This window comes from Symsagittifera roscoffensis, chromosome 9 (assembly GCF_963678635.1).
Source record: "Symsagittifera roscoffensis chromosome 9, txSymRosc1.1, whole genome shotgun sequence".
Lineage (NCBI taxonomy): Eukaryota > Metazoa > Xenacoelomorpha > Acoela > Convolutidae > Symsagittifera > Symsagittifera roscoffensis.
In genome coordinates, this window is record NC_087070.1 from 16,398,246 (window position 1) to 16,412,270 (window position 14,025).

General features: G+C 45.1%; 1 protein-coding gene across 3 annotated transcripts in view; it reads left to right on the top strand.

The window, feature by feature from the left end:
• The window catches only part of LOC134854908 (protein arginine N-methyltransferase 5-like), a 568,964-nt gene that overhangs the window by 437,430 nt on the left and 117,509 nt on the right, over positions 1-14,025 (top strand). The window lies entirely within an intron of this gene.

The window sequence follows — 14,025 nt, forward strand, 5'->3', positions numbered from 1 at the left end:
CATAGACCACTGTGACGAACTCTCTCAATGCAAAGACTAAAACCAGATCTGTCAATAGAGGCATGGAGCCATATTTCTTGCTTTCATTCGCTCCTGCTATGATCTTATCCTCTCCCGTCAGGCTCCTGTTCTGTAGCAGGAGATATCGAATCAAGAGAGTTCTCCAGTCCTTCATCTTTCGATATGAGGCGGTTTCCAACTGCGCGTTGAACTCTCGACTCGGCCTTTGTAGCTACTCAGGGTAGCGCAGGAGTACGAACAGGTCACCCAATCAACCGTATGTCATCGTGATTAGCGTGAGCAGCCCGTCCAGCCTGAGGTCGGCTAGTGCCTAAGTCAAGAGAATATTCGGTCCCTTCACGAAGTTTTCATGCCCAAATGTCACATAGAGTGCCAATACAAGGCCGATCGACAGCTTTCTAACGTGTTTCATCAAGCTCGCAGTCAGGTTCCTGTAGGCACTCGGATAAGATGTGGACAGGAAGGATGGTGTCCATCCCCCTCCAATTTCTCCCAGGATCGCATCGGACCTTCATTGTGTGCCCTCGTGGCCAGAACAAGCGCTTGGAACTTGTCGAGCGACATGGTGTTCACATCCTGCATTAACTGCAACATCATTCCTCCAGCCTTCTCCCTTTCGTTCAGTAGGTTTTTCAGATACACGTGGATCTCTTTTATCTTTGCTGGGGCATGTTCAAAGACGTCTTCGCCCAGCTTACACACAGCCGGCGACAAAAACAGCCATACGTTAGTGTGCGGTTTTGTCTTCAAAACCAGTGCCATGTGGTCTTCCTCAGACGATGTCACATTGCGCCTGACCATTCTTTCTTACAGGTTCCTGTCAAAGTCTGCTTGCCTAAACCAGATGCCCACTGCCACCTGCTGCACCAGCACATGGTCATCATTCACTCCTATTCTCAATTTTAACAACCTGGCGAAGTTGGACAGCTCTAACTCCAGGACTTGATCCAGCACCACACGTGTCGTTCTGTGCTCTTTGAATTTCTGTATGGCGTTAGAGATGTCTGCCCAGACAGCAAGGAGTTCCGATCGAAGAGGATATGTAGATATAGGTATTTGGGTCAATACATTTGTTCGGCGCGGGAATAACCACGTCAATTCGTCCCTCCGGGTAACCATCGTGTATAAAATTTGCAATGGTTCTGGAAACGTAGCATATCCTGGTGACAAGATAAAGACCATTTTCACTACATTCCTGGGTGGTAAAACGTCGCTGTATTGACATTTCCGTTTCTGTCATGGCGGACAGGAGCGTCATTATCGCTTCTCCCATAACCTCGTTGCTGAGAACTGATTCGTCTGTGAGCGAGTCAATAGCCCCCGGCTCTGTAAATGATCATTCGAGCCGGCTATTCTTATCACTTGTGGATCCATGTTGACAACGCTCTGCACGCTGATTGCTATTGCTACTGCGTGTCGCCAATTCAGCTTTGGAGCCGCCAGGAATATCACGCCTGGCCAAAACAATGAACGGAGCGTGTAGACGTAGACAGAACTGGCCACTATCCGATACTTTGCATTCTTGATGTCAAGGGGGTCATAGATAGCGAACAGGCCGTTGCCCATCGGTATGTCCAGCCATTTGTTCCTCCTGTTGTCCCCTTCCACCGAGATCGCCCGGGTATATTCTCTTGAAAATTCACCAGGCGTTTGGCGCGGTGGTTTGGAGAATCGCCGATACATCTTATGGTGTTTGTTGTTGGGCTTGTTTTCTGTCGTAAGCTTGCCCTTTCGGAGAGGTGGTATCCACTCTCTGGCCCTCCGACAGACGTCCGTCAGGGATCGTGTGCTCAGCGGTTCCATGGTAGTGTCTTGAGGCAATCCATCGAGATCGGCAAATCTGAGAGTGGTGACAGAGCTGATAGCTCCGCCAATAGCCAGTCCACGATCGTGTTTTTGCTCCGCCGACAGCTAGTCCATGCACGATATCCGATACAGTCCCGACACTGTAAGCCCCTTTCCATTCATCATTCTCGGGGCATCTGATCGACATGCCAACGTTTTCATGTTCAAACTTGCTATTATGTCAGCCTTGTACTGTCCCCATGCACTGGATCTGGAGGGTTCCAGGGCAACACATTGGCCGATTCAACTTCCTCTACAGGCGCGAAATTCGATGAAGAGTTCCCAGCAGGAACAGGGATTGTCGCGGGAAAATTACTCGCACTCGTGGAGGCTTGGGAGCTCGTTGGATTTTTGCTCGTTAGGTCTTCCAAGCGCCTTTTGAACGGCTGCCTTCGGGGAGGGGGAGCAGTCCCCAGCTTTTCCCCCACGTCCGAGCTAGGAGCAGCGGGAGTAGCAGCACTCGTTTCTTGAGCCAGAGGCTTCAGACGATTAGCGAGTGGCTCAGGTACATTGCTCCTCACTCTGTCTCTGCCGGTCAAACTGGTCCGAGCCAGGGAGTCGGTCGTCCTAAGTTCCTCCTCCAGCTCCTCGTTCTTCGTTTGGAAGGCGTCATTGATCCATCGCCTTCCCTGTAGGGTGTTAAAGTGTATGCAGCACACTGACCATCTCTGATAAGCGAGGTGGTCAGTCATAAGCAACCTGTTTTCCAGATGCATGAGTCGCAACTCGCCTGGATTACTCCTGACCAGATTTTGAATCATTTTTTTCCATCGGACCACGTTGCCGTTCATAAAATCAGCCACTGGTGTGCACACTCCGGGTTCTGTGGGACCGTGCACAACACCATGAGCCTTGGTTTGTTATTTTTCCTTCAACTCGTTCAAAAAGCAGACCAACAGAGGTTCCCATCTACTCTCTGGGGTAACCGGAGCCCTAGAGATGTTGTTAGTTCCTAACAGTATTATCAGCGTATCCAACTGATCTTCATTTTGAAACTCCATCATCTTATTCACTTGGGCCAAGGAGGCCCCCCCCAAAGGAAAGCGCAGTGGTCTGACCACTCACAAAGATCTCAATCAGATCCCTCACCAAACTGTCTCCTAAGATCAGATGACGACTCGCAGAAGGAATTGTTTGGTTGTTGGCGCCAGGATTCCAGCTCATGCCATTTAGGCAGGCTCGGGGGTGCTCCGAGGCCACTTGCAAAAAGAAGTTGCGAACTGCATTTTTTTTTACTGGTGTCAACCACACGCAACTTCAAGGTGGTCATGCCACGTATCGGATCCGTCGGCACAATTGCCTGTGATGTTCGCTCTGAGTTGCTTGAAGAGCAATCCATGCGTTGGGAAGAGACGACCCTACCCAGCGTCCGTCCGCTGGTTTGGTTAATTTCATCCATCCTTGCTCTGGCCACCTGCTCAATTGTTTCTTGAAATTGAGGGGCCATGTAGGTGTCTGAAGGATCGGGTATAGTGTTCCTAGAACTAGCCGCGGGCTGCAAGGCCTGCGGAGGAGCCACGGGCTCCCTGGAGACGCACAGCTCCTGTGACTTCATCCTGGACTGTGTGTCCTTGAACTCATCCCAGTTCATCGTTGCCAAGACCTCTGGTGACATCTGGCCCACCTTCGCTATTTACAAGTCCTTTAGGTGTTTTATTATTTTTCTCCTTAAGAGTTATCTGCAGTTCGCCGTGTCTCCTTTTCCGCTCATCTCTTTCCTGAGCTATCGGCTCATATTCTTCCAACTTGGCGTGTAACTCCTGCCAATCTCTCTCCTTCTTGTTCGAGGTTTCAATCGTTTCCGAAGTTTGGATTTCCATCTAATTCAAGTTGACTTTCTTGGATGGAGGAGATGCTGTTAGAGATTTATGTCAGTGTAAAATGATCAGATGCTGTCACCTTTTGCACCTGGAGTAATCCAGGTCACAATAACATAATCATCACATAATCAGAACCACACAATAATACAAAATATCCATATCACTCATCATTACTACTATACAAAAACCTAAGACTCAATATCTATCCTGAAACCTAAATCCTAATATTTAAAAAGTAGACCTGGTAGAAAACTCGTAGTCCTAACAAAAGAGCTAATAACCCTACTCATAGCTCTAGCATATGCTCAGATAAATTTCCAAAGGTAAGTAGATTTCTATGTCAGTTTTCGAATAAATTACATGCACTAGAGCATATAGTTCTCTGGGATGCAACTTTCCCCTATTGGGATCATAGACGGGCATGTAGAGCGAGTTCACTCCTCTCTCAATCAGGAAATCCCTGAGTCGAGTTAATGCCGGCACCAAACTCTCAGGATTCACGGGTTGTCTATCAGTGGCCTTGGTTACCAAAAACACAAGTATTTTCCCGGTATTTGTGATTCAATAGGGGGCAGCGCCATCACCTATCCTACGCCAGGCCTCTGTTTCCATAAAAACTCGATATTCTTATACTTTGTTTTGAAGTCGGCCGCTACTGCTGTTTTGAAACTTACCTCCCTCTACCTCCCTCTAGCGCTATTTTGAAACTTACCTCCCTTGAAACTTACCTCCCTCTAGCCCCAAAAAATCACCGACTGTCACATTAATGTTGTTCAAGTAGTGATTCGGTAGGTCAAAGTATGACTCGAAAAAATGTCCAAAAGGCGGTTTTTTTAGGGGTTTGTCGCCCTCCGTTTCCAGTTCTCTTTTTCTCTAGCCGATTTTAATTTTTGATCATGAGATTTTCGGTTTGGGTGAGTCCTATTTCCACTCCCCGGACAAAATATCCCCGTCGATTGCCCAGGATCGAGCAAATCGAGACTGGATTCGTGAACACATAAGGGGCCGTCTGGAGCGATCCAGTCTGACTCGGTGTTGTCGTGACTGATGTATTTGATCCTAGTCTAATCGACATCCTGAATCGTCAGGATTGTTTCTTTATAGTCTGCAGGTAGATCATGGAGCCATTCGAGCAACCGTAAGTTTGTCAACTCATGCTCATGCATTTGTTCCGCCTCATGTTCGATAATTTCCGGTTCCGATCGATCATCAGTCCAGTCTGTAACTGTATCATCAATCAGGTCGATGTCCTATGATACCACTATTTCATCCAAACTCATTTTTGAGTCCGTTAAGTTGTCCAAGACAATTCTGTCTGCGACAAACCTTCACCATACGGATTGTATTTCCTCTTGTTCCTTCACCTCTTGCTCTTTCGCGTCTCCATGGTCAAGAGAAAGTCAGATTCTACTCCGTTGTCAACATCGGTCTGCTCCGGACAGTTCCAGTCCTCCTCGACATATGGTAGTGTTTCGTCATCGAACTATTTTCGCTCAGTTAGTTTTAGGTTTATGGCAGATCACAGTCATCCATCACCTCAATTGTGTCGTTATTGACACGTGTGCCTCCCTCATTCACTTCACAGGCGGGATCCACTATCAAGTAGTCATCCTCATGCATGTCAGCCGGGATGCACCAGTCTTCCGATGAGGCATTGTGCAGTTTGATGTTTTCGTAATGAGCTGCACGTCCGCAATGACCACGCCTTTTTTTTCGCAACTTTTTACTTTTATTTGGGGGAACCACCTCCTAGAACACCCAGACATAGTCCCCGACTGAGTAACCTTTGGCGTCAGCGGTCCTCTTATCGAATCTCCTCTTCTGCCTAATTTGGGCCCGCTGCGTGTTCTTTTGGCACAGATCTTTCAGTTCTTGTTGCATCCTGATAACATCACGCACGTATGTTTGCGGTAAAGTTTTCCTTCTCTCGTACTCTGGATAGAGGAATGTTCAAAAGAGCGATTTCTTGTGGCCTGTTACCATCATGTAACGGCTGATTCCCGTAATTGAGTGTTCAGTACTATAGTACGCACCCATTGCCTGCGTTAAATATATATCCCAGTCGTCCATGTATAGAGAGCAATAAAACCTTAGCATGGAAACTAGCTTGCGATTTTGCCTGTCGACCAGGCCATTCGTCTGCGGGTGATAAGTGGTCAAGTGGGCCTGCGCCACTTGCTACCTCCTCATTAACTCCTTTGTGAGATCACCGACGATTGCTTTCCCATTACCTAACTGCAATGTGATCGGGCAGCCAAGTCAGGCAATCCAGACATTTATTAAATGGTCGCAATTTTCCTCCGCTGATGATGTCGTGCAGGGAACTGCCTCTGCGTATTTTGTGAAATGATCAATCATTACCAGCACTTGGTTGTAGCCTGCGGCCGTCATGCAGAGTTTCTGATGATCGATTTGTACGACCTCATTGAATCCTGACGATTCCATCGATCGCAAGGGGAACCTCAGCTTCCTGGGGTCCTTCGTTTGCTGATGACATGACAAGCATGCTTAAATTATTTTTTCACAGGCCTCCTTCATGCCAGGCTATTCAAACTGCTTCTGTATCACTGAATAATTTCATAGTATTTTTTTACTATATTATGTTATATAAAAGTGTATAAAATTGTATTATAATATGTTGTATAGTTTTATATGATATTATATTAAATTATATTATATTGTATTGATTTTTATTATTTTATATATTTTTAAAAATTTTACTATTGTTTTATAATAAATTTTTTTATAATAAATTAAACTGTGTTATATCATTTTGAGTTATGTTTTTTTATATTTTTTTCAATAATATTAAATTATGTTTTATTATATATATTTTTTTTTAATATTAAATTATGTTTTATAATAATTTTTTCTATAATATTAAATTATACATTTTTTCCACTCCTTGAAGGCCCATCTGGTCGTGTGAGCGAAACAATAACTCATATTTGTAAAAGACTTTGCCTTCTTTTTTGCGCTTGCAGGCCACAATCCCGTCTTTGTTCAAGTATAACAAATCTTTTCTTTTCATGTAAAACGGCTTCAGAAACTTACAGCTAACTTCATCCAAGAGACTTTTATCGGGTGCCCCGTTTTCTATCCATCTCTTTAAGTTGATTGTCATCCTATCATTTTTCTGAGCCCTCAATCGGTACCTAGCTTTCAAGTATGTCATCATCACGTTTAGCTGTCCGCTAATTATTTCCGGAGCATGGGCATCGTCCATCATTTTAACCACCATATCTTTTTCAAGGGTGTTGCCTTTTACTCCAACGGCTCTAAATTGGTACGGACGATCGTAGCATGCGGAATTAATCTCTTCGGATGCTTCGACACTGCTATCAACTCAAGCTCGTCTGCGACTACAGTGTCTTACTCATCGGAGCAATACCTGTCCCTGTCTGTTTCTTGATGCAGTTCTCTGTCCCACCCGCGCTGTTTCCATTCCACTAGCAAGGAGTGAGTCGCAATCTACGACAAGTCGGAATTGGAAGTGGTCTTAGACACGTTCTCCCAGGATTGAGACTTTGAACAATCACTGGAGCTGTGGGATTCTACACAGTCGCCATCAGAATTGTTCTTCATGTTTCTCGACTCTCCGGACAAAATTCTATCCTTTGGTCGTCCTGGCATCGAGATCCCGGACAAGTCATCCTGGCCAGGTCCGATGGAACATGATTCCCCGGACAAATCCGCATCTCGATCACTTTCCTGATTCGACTCCCCGGACAATGTCCCATCTCCGGATCAATAGTCCGAGCGCGTCCCAAACTCTTTTTCTTATCAGTGAACTGAACCCTCCTTGCCATAATGGATTTCAGTTCAGCACTGACCCCCTGAGTGGCTGAGTGGAATGAGTAGTGGTCAGTAGATGAAGTTCCACGTATGAGATCCTCAAAAGGATATCTTTCGGTATCGAGTTCACCAGCTGGTTCACTATTGTTCACAACTGGCAATCACGTTCAACGTTTTGACTCCGGATTGCTACCGGTCTCTTCTCTGTTCTTTCGGTGATGGTCAGCCTCTGCATGGTCTCCACTCATTCATGATCCTGTTTTTCAACTTCTCTATCAAGCATATCGCGAAGTTCTCGCATGACATCCGGTGCTAAGCTCACCGTTTTGTTCAGCAGCGCTATACTATTGATACCAAGCCTGGTATGTTCTTGCTGTACCAGGTTGGAGCAAACTAACAAATCAATCCAATAGAACCAGATCACCCTTTGCCAACACTTTTCTTTAATCCGCTCTTTCCGCATGAAATTCGAGGTGTCCTTGTATGGGATAACCTGACTTGTCAAGCCATCTGGTGAGTGGCAGTTTGTCATAGGTGTCTTTATCCAGAAAGGAAAAACCAACCTTAATCTCTGCTTGGTTGGCTTGCTTCTCTTCCCGTCGCTGATAGAACTCCGTCTTTTTGCTGGGGCTGTCCGCATTTTGGTGTTTGTCACGTGTTCGGTGCTCTATAATCATTTGATAGCCATCCAAGCGTACAATCGGGCGACCCGTATAGCTTTGATCCGTCGAATAATATTTTAGCCAGGCGAGAGCTCGATTGTCTACGCGCAACTTATAATGAGCACTTCCTAAGTAGGCTCTGTACTTTTCCACAAAAGCTTTCGGTGCACCATGATTCATTTCGGTATCGCTTAGGACTTTGCCCCCATAAGCTATGGGTCAGAGAACAGTCTCTCCATTCCATTCTTGTTCCTGATGGAGTATGCCCAAGATAGCGACTACTGATGCGTCTGTGCCCAGCAGAAACCTTCCTTTCTCGGTCGGCATGCCGAGGACCGGGTCCTCAAGAAGTTCGCGTTTGATGTTCTCAAAAAAAACTTGAGCCTCGTCAGTCCAGCTGAATTTCTTGCCCTTTTTTTTGCATCAATTGCTGCATAGGGTATATCTTGTCGGCATACCTTTTGATAAATTCTCGGTAGTAATTAGTGAAGCCGAGAAAGCTCATAAACTGTGTGTCGGTTTTCAGTGCCCTCCATGTCAGCACTGCTACAACCGCTTCAGGATCTGGTCTGCTCCGTGCTTGTCTACAAGGTGACCCAGATACGTTATTGAGTCCCTCGGGATCTCACATTTGAAGGGCTTACATTTCAGGCCGGCCCGTTTCAAACAAGTAGAGACTTCGACCAGTCTTTCTATGTGCTCCTCCAGGGTTGGTGTCGCGATCACAATGTCATCAACGTAACACATTATGAGTTACAGACACTTCTTTGCTACATCCGTGAGTGCTTGGGCCATCAATCTTTGAAATTTAGCCATCGCGTTGCATAGTCCAAAGGGCATTCTTTTCCACTGGAGCAGTCCCCAGTTCACATTCGAAGCCCGTTTTCTCTCGATCCCGTTTCCTGAGGGGCACTTGCCAGAATGCAGAGCCCAAATCCAACGTCGTGAAGAATTTTGCGTCTCCCAACTTTGAGAGACTTTCATCGATGCGGGGGATCGGATATGCATCTTTTATCGTTACTGCGTTCAAGTAGCTGAAATCAGAGCAAAATCTAAGTTGCCCCCTTTCTTATTAGCCATTTCCACGCCACAGGTCCACGGGACTTCGATGGCTCAATCATGTCAGATTTCATTAAAATCTCAATTTCTTGCCTGCATGATTCTGACTTATGTGAAGTCATTCCCTAGCCCTTTCCTGTGAGATACCGAACCATCTTCTATCTTTATCACATGTTCTGAAAAATAGCAACAACCTATGTCGGCTTTGTGCTTCGAAAGAAGTCTGCGTTCCGATTCAACACTGCTCTAAGGGAGTCCAGTTACTTATCCAAAACTTTGCCTTTCAGGTGTTCTATCTCCGGTAGGAGTGGTTCGCTTTCCGCTAATTCAGTGTCTGTCTGTCTCTCAGGGAAATTCGAGCAACTAGACAGCCCATCGTCTGTCTCTGATTTCATGGAAAACACTTTTTAAAAGACTTCAATTCATTTATTCTCTTCAATATACATTCATGGTTGGCATGTAATGGACACTCAGTTTCTTCAAACCTCTTCCAGTTCTCCAAAATCTGATACTCTGTGTTTCGAGGCAACGCATAGCCAAACTTTTTTCCACTTTGTATCGTCACCGCTGTTGCCTGTGGGCTCAACAAAACAATCACACATAGCCCGTTCTGTGTGAGTGAGAAGCTTTATCCTGAGAAAGCTGAGCTCTTACTGTTGGGGTTGGGACCAGACATACTTGTCTTCTGTTAATAAGTTCATTTAAACTCCTCATCCTCACCGCCACTGCAGCTTGGTTTAGTTTTAATTTAACTTTCCGATCTAGGAAAATTGGCACCTTCTCTTGATTAATCAAGATCTTATTAACAGATTTCTTTTCCTACTTCCTCTCTGGGTCCTTGAATCGTATAAACCCGTCCTTGAGGTCGATTGTAACGTCGAAGTTGCGTATGCGGTCGCCTCTTAGGATGAACTGGTCGGATTCGTCCAAGTTTTTGACAACCAGAAAGCTGATCCAGAGAGATTCCGCCCTGATTAGCCGCAGCCAGTCTGATATTAGTCGGTATCAAATCCGACCTACTGAAGCGCATATCGGTCCAGCTGCCATCCATTTTCATCAGAATCGGGTATGGGCCGTAGACTTCTATATCATGTCCGTCTGCTCTCATCAATCTCGGCCCAACTGTTGTAAGTAACGCTCTCACAGCCCTAGAACCCAACTTGGAGTCTTTTTCCCTCAAGTAATCTGCATAGACATCCAGGTGTACCAGAATGATTTCTGACGGCTCGCTGAAGTTCTTCACCGCCTGATAGCCCGCTTCCGATATGACTGACATTATTTTGCTCCCCTCCCTCGTCATACCAAAAATTTTCCCTGAGATGACATTCAACTTCAAACCCCGTTTCTTGCATTCATGATTGTTTTCTTATTTCACGGTCTTCTGTAGGTTATCCAGTTTCTCGCGCAGTTCTGTGTTTTCAAGTTCAGACCTCACCCATTGTTCAACTTCTTTCGTAGCTAACTCTTGTTGAACCTTCTTTATGTGGTCCGAGCCGCTAGGCCATGATCTACGTTGAGCGTATTAGCTGGTTCATTTTCCTAGATGTGAAGATGCCTTGCGACAGTTCTTTCTTCCGCGACTCAGCTTCGTTCGTCAGGCGCGCTCGACTAGCCATCACGCTCGAAAGCGCCTCTTGAAGGCGGGGATGCTTCACGTCTGCTAATGCATCCCAAAACTGAGTGCAGTCCGATTTAAAATGCCCTTCCAAAATGCAAAAGTAACATCTTGGTTCATACTTAATTTTGAGCCCTCTCACATATTCTCCGTGGTCATCGTCAGTTGCGTCAATGTCATCAAGAAATTAAGCAATCGCTTTCCTGTTTTGTTTATAAGTGGAACAGGCTGAGACGTGATGGTCCAGCGAACCACAATTAGCGCATGAACTCCTTTTGTTCATGTCATCACGAGGTTTATACAAACCAGAACTTGGGCTGGTTTTCATTCCGCTGTGGTTGCCGTAAATTTTGTAGCGATTCTGAGCCTTTGGCTTTATGAGCAGATAGATATTCACGCGATTTCCTGCGCAAGTCATCAAGCGTGGGCACGGAGTCCGCTGACAAGGAAAACTGGTTGGTTAGCATGGTTTGCAGTTCATCACTCTTTACTCCGTCCATGAGTTTCGAAGCTATGGCTGAGTTCCTTTCTGAGTTTCTCTCGTCAGGATTACTTCTCCTTGTGAGCAGTCCGAGGTCATCCAAAGATTTGTGAATGGACGCATCATCTCTTTGGCGACTCTTTTCAAACTTCACCACCGCCTGATGCCCTTGCACAACCGAGCTGAAACGATTCAACAGGATGTCAAAGACTTTGCGAGCACAGTCACGTTCATTTGTCCTTTTCACTATCACACAGCTTAGGGCCGTGCCTTCTATGTTGCTAGTTAATGCACTACATTCCTGTTTCTTCCAGAGGTTTTCTTCCTCAAAGGGTAACTTCGTTACCTCTATCCAAGTATCAATGCAGCCATTGGTTTCATCTTTGTACGACTTCGGTTTCTTGAGTGTCTTTCGTGAATTTTCTCCTCTCTCAGTAGACTTTGAGAGTTTAGTAAAAAAAAAACGTCTCAAGAGACTTGTTTAATGGTTCAAACATTGAAATGTACATTGTAAAATCATGTGAAACTGTGGTCAAATCTGGAACCCATCTAACATGCGGCACTGTGGGCAAACGTGCCCCTGGTGTGGCTTCCTTAGGTTTCTCTCTATGTTTAGGCTCAAAACTTCTTTTCGATCTCGGGGGAGCTTCTGCGTGTCTGGGGGCTCTTAATCCGTCATCAGCCTGACGCGAGTTCTCCCTTTGACCGGAACAATTTTCTTGGTTGCTGCTGCTCAAGAGTTCATCAAGCTTCCGCATCATAAGATTAGCCTTAGCATCCAATCTTTTCTCCAAGTTGTCATCGTTTGAGCATAGGTGTTGTCATGATCGTTCAACAGTAGGTCGATCTCCTGTGTCATTCTGCTGTCTCTTTCTTCAGACTCCTTGGTAGCTAGAACCACACTCTCCGCAAGACACTGATCGGTGTTTTGAATCAACTGGGCCTGGTCGCTTTTTGCTTGTGATTTTGCGTCTTCCAGCTCGTCTCTCAGCCTCTCATGGCCGTGCTGAGCCCTCTCCTCCACTCGGTCTATTCTTTTCGTCATATCTTGCCGTAGTTCTTCAAGGCCTGGCATTACTTTAGCAAAGATATCTCTAACACCACTAGCCGTTCCCAACACTGGGGTCAAACCGAGAAACGATGACGACATTGAGGTTGTAGCCTAGTGCCCGATGACGCACCACCTTCCTGCGTGTTCATCGACATCATCAGCCCATCGAATGTCGAGGACGCTCCTATCGTTATCCCATCTGACATCGGTCTTGATGGCGAATTGGACATCGTTTTCTTATTTTTTTCTTGTTTCGGGCTATGAGTGAAATCCCTGCCCGAGTGCATTAAACCTGGAAGGTCGAAGCCAGAAGATAGTCCATCAAATTGCAGCGATATCATGGGTTCATCATTTAACGTTTTAAAGCTCTTTTTTGCTCTTGAACTCGATTGCTCTTCCCTGGTACTTATGCTCGACATCATTGCGTTCTTACTGTGTTTAGTCAGAGATGATTTCTCCTTTCTCCGACTATTTTCTTGGTCTCCTATCTAGAAGTCCTTTTGAATAACACTTCCTCTCCTGCATTGACCTCCGAACGCTCCGAGGTCTTCTGAGATTCGTCGATTCTTTCCCGCTCAAATTCGTCTCCGGACCCTTCTAGATCTTCGAGATTGTGACGGTCGGTTCGGATCAGCGTTTGTTCCCCTTCCTCGAAGGGATCGTTTTGTGTCACGTTTACCGACTCGACCTCAGCGTTTCGCCCTTCATCACCATCTAGATTCTTCTCGCTTCATAGTTTCATTCCGCTCACTAAAAGATCACTACGACTTTCACTCGTTGCCTCACTAGCTAAAACGTCGGAGCTGCTGCTAAGAGAAGATTGGCTGCAACGCGGCCTAAATCTGCGCGTGCTTCCCGTGCTCAGCCTGGGATGCTTAGTCACTTCTCCTAACGAGACCCTCCTCTCTATATTTCAAGATTAATGAGGTTTATTTGTTTATATATATATATATATATATATATATATATATATATATATATATATATATATACATATATATAAATAAAAATTATATATATATATATACAGAGAGAGCGAGAGAGAGAGAGAAAAAGTTTATAGCACCTCTTCCACAAAATAAAGAAAACTCACGCGTGCCTATGTACTCAATTCTTAATTCTTTCAATGTCTAAAAATATCTTCTTAGTCTCTCAGAGATTCTATGAATAAATCAAAAAGGTTTAACAAAGGGTTGAGTTATTTTTAACTCAGCTCAAACACTTAGTGTATAATAGTATCGAAAAAATCCACAAGATATAATAACCGACACACAAATCACAATGAACAATAGAATAACAACACAGCCTATAGGCGACAGCGATCTCTAGTATCAGTATCACTTTACCGCTGCAGACGTATCAAATCACTGCCTCGTTTAAATATAAACAATTCGTTGTAAAATAGCAGTGATGGCTTATGGATAATATAAAACGTAATCTTAAAAAAAACCTCTTTCATTTGGAACACTCCAAATGAACGAAGTCCAGGAGAGTGTCTCTCTGCTACTGCACTCACCGAGGTATTCTTCTATATGTCCTGCGATTGCCCAAGCTGTCTCTCTAAGACGCTCAAGGCAACCTCTGATTGAAAATACTTAGATTCTAAGCAAAAGCTCTCCCACACTCGAACAGTTCCAAGTGCACGAGATTAGGGAACAATTTGTTTTTCTCAAGTG